The sequence below is a fragment of the Callithrix jacchus genome, chromosome X (genome assembly GCF_049354715.1).
Source record: "Callithrix jacchus isolate 240 chromosome X, calJac240_pri, whole genome shotgun sequence".
NCBI lineage: Eukaryota > Metazoa > Chordata > Mammalia > Primates > Cebidae > Callithrix > Callithrix jacchus.
The window spans coordinates 137,162,228-137,165,647 of NC_133524.1; positions in this window are offsets into that span (position 1 = coordinate 137,162,228).

Sequence of the window (3,420 nt, forward strand, 5' to 3'; positions counted from 1 at the left end):
AAAAGGCATCTTTTTAGAAAAAGGAAGGGAATTTGGCAACATATAGCAAGAGCCATAAACATATGCATTTCCTTTGACCAAGTAACTCTACTTCTGACAGCCTATCTGAAGACATGTAGACTAAGAATTATGCACATAATTGTTTGTCATGCTATCATTTATAATAGTTAAATGTTAGAAATAACAGTGGGAGATTGCTTAAATAAATGTACTATACTTTCAAATAATGTAATATTATGCATCCTTTGAAATTATATTTCAAAAATATAATTTTATATATATTATATAAAGACTGGGAATTATCTTTGAGTTATAATGAAAATGCCATCAGAAGCATTTGTGAAACACTATGAATTGAGAAAATAAGAATACAAAATTTTATATATTGTGTTATCTCATTAAAAGTATACAGAAAAAGACAGAAAGAAAAGGTGACAAAATATCATCATGGTTACTTCTGGGTGCAGGAATTGCAGGATATTAAAATGAAAAGACGTACATGTGTTGGCTGGGCGCAGTGGCTCGTGCCTGTAATCCCAGCACTTTGGGAGGCCAAGAGTGGGAGATCACGAGGTCAGGAAATCAAGACCATTGTAGCTAATATGGTGAAACCCTGTTTGTACTAAAAATACAAAAAAAATAGCCAGGCGTGGTGGTACATGCCTATAATCCCCGCTATTTAGGAGGCTGAGAAAGGAGAATCACTCAAACCTGGGAGGCAGAGGTTGCAGTAAGCTGAGATCACACCATTGCACTCTGGCCTAGGCAACGGAGCGAGACTCCATCTCAAAAAATAAAATAAAATAAAGTACATGTGAATTGTTAAAAAACAAAACAAAATAATAATCCACAGGCTCTGGGGCCAGATTGATGACTAACTGCATTAACTTTGAGTAAGTTCCCTAGCTTCTCTGTGCCCTGTGACCTCAGCTATAAAATGTACATAATAGTATTATCTATATGACTTCATAGGTTTATAGAGATAAAATAAATTAATACCTATAAAACATAAGATTCGTATGTAGTAAGGGTTCAATAAATGTTAACTATTATAATTATTATTGACATGTATACAGTTAAAAATAGAAGGTGTATTTTTTATTCATTCTCTGCATTTCTACTCTTCAGGAATAATCATTGTTAAAAATATAATGGGTGTCTGTCCAGTCCTTTATTATGTCAATACACACACATATACATATATGCTTGCATAAATATATATGCATATATTTATGTGTATATGCTTATTTATGTGTTTATACACACACATATATATTTGAACTAGAAATGGGATCATACAATGAATACTATAAAACAGCCTACTCTATATATTTAGCAATATATAAATATATCGTTGTCATCCTTGTAAGTCATAATGCAAATCTGCTTTTTTGTTTTAATGGTGGCATTTGTGTTCCAGAATATGTACTGTATTTTATTTAACCATTTCCTTACTGATGAATACTTATTCTCAAATTTCCCCTTTACAAATTTGCTGCAATGATTTTGACCTTCTGCATATTTTTTACACATTTATATGAGTATTTTTGTAGGACAGATTTCTAAAAGTGAAATTGTTGAGTCAAAAGTTGTGTGCATTTCTAATATCTACATATACTTCTAATTTCTCCTCCAAATAAGTTGTACCAGTTTATCAATATATAAGCAAGCCATTTTCCCTAGGGCTTCATGCACTCTGGATATTATCAGTCTTTAAAAATTGTCCTACCTATTAGGCAATCTGGTATCTATCTCCTTAGGGTTATAATTTGCATTTCTCTGATCACTATTGAGGTTGAGCATCTTTTCATATGTATATCACTCATTTGCATTTCCTCTTCTGTGAATTGCTTGCTCAAGTCCTTCTCTGTGAGTGATTTTCTCTATTTATACTTTTCTGTTTTTAAAAAGAAAGGATTTTGTATTTTTTAAGTAACCTTGTGATCTATTCTTGATCAATCATATTAGCAGTGAAAAGCATTTACTCAACTCAAAAGAAAGGAAAAGTTAAATATATATTTCTTACTATGAGTTTCTTTTTGGGGGAAGGGGAACAGGAAACAATTTTAATTGCTCAATTCTGCTTTTCTCAACATAAAAACGACCCTTCTTTCATTCCCTGGCCTTCATACTAGAAGACATTATTTGGTAATTTCAAATTCATCATGGACTTCTGACACATTCGTGTAAGTTGCTCAAGTTTAAACTTTTAAAATTTAACTCAATAGTTTAATAGTTTTTTTTAAGAAAGCCTTTTTTTTGAGGTGGATACAGAAGGAAGTACAGGGCTGCACAGTTATTTGATATATTCAGGCCCACTCTAACAACCCATTCTAACTGTTCAGACAGAGGCAGATGTATTTTTTTTCTCTCAGAATTCTTTCAGAATGACCTCATAATTGGGCTGCCCCTGTAGGCTCAGCATTGAAGAATAATGAGTTTTTGAACCGTGAGGAAGACATGTTTTGAAACAGAAGCAGATAGTACAGATTATTTACAATGCTGTCATCAAGGGAATCTATGCTAGAATGGCTTAAAATGCTCCTGGGACTGAATCTGGGTATGGCCATTGCAGAGTCTAGAGTGGCAATGGCTGGCTTTTCCTCACTCTTCCTGATTCAGTTTTTCCTTCACATAGGTAACATGCTAATTGCTGAGCAAGCAGAGATGCCAGCCCAAGCTGATTAACAGTCTGGCTTAGTGACAATTTAGTTGAGTTCCATTTCTCCTAAATGATACTTCAGTTGTTTGGCTGGGGTGAAAAAAGCCATGGGGTAGGGGACTACCTTATTGCAATGTAAACATAGGGGCATTTCTATAGCCAAACACAGGAAGTATTAACTTTAGTAACCTGGTACCTCCTTTAGTAACCTGGTACCTCCTAGACCCTTTTCACTCATGTATTGCATGAAAAGACATGCAGATGCTTTCTGACATTTTTACTCAGTGCCTTGACTATTAAGTTCACCTTGATCATTGTGAGTAATCTTGGATCCACCAGAAAGCAGGCATTTACCTTGACCATAAGTATCAAGGAAGTGTTATTAATATTTCGGGACACAAATTCAGATTACTAGAATCTGAAGCTTTAAAGGTCATCTGATCTAATCCCGCCCCCAGCCTTGAATATCCCTTCCAGGTCTTCCCTGACCCCCAGCTCCCACCAAGTGGAGAAATATATCCTCAGTTTAGCTAGAATCTCTCTAGTGATATGGAGATCACTGTTACATGAGACAGCCCAATCCATCTTAAAATAGCTCAGAGAGGTAGAAAGTTTTCCTTTATTGAACTGAATTTTTTCTTTCTTTAGATTCAACCCACTGAGCCAATGGGAGTCTAGTGGTGCCTCCCAAAACATGGCCAATCTCTGTTACACATCATAGACCTGTAAATATCTGAAGATGGTTTCCTTCCACCTCT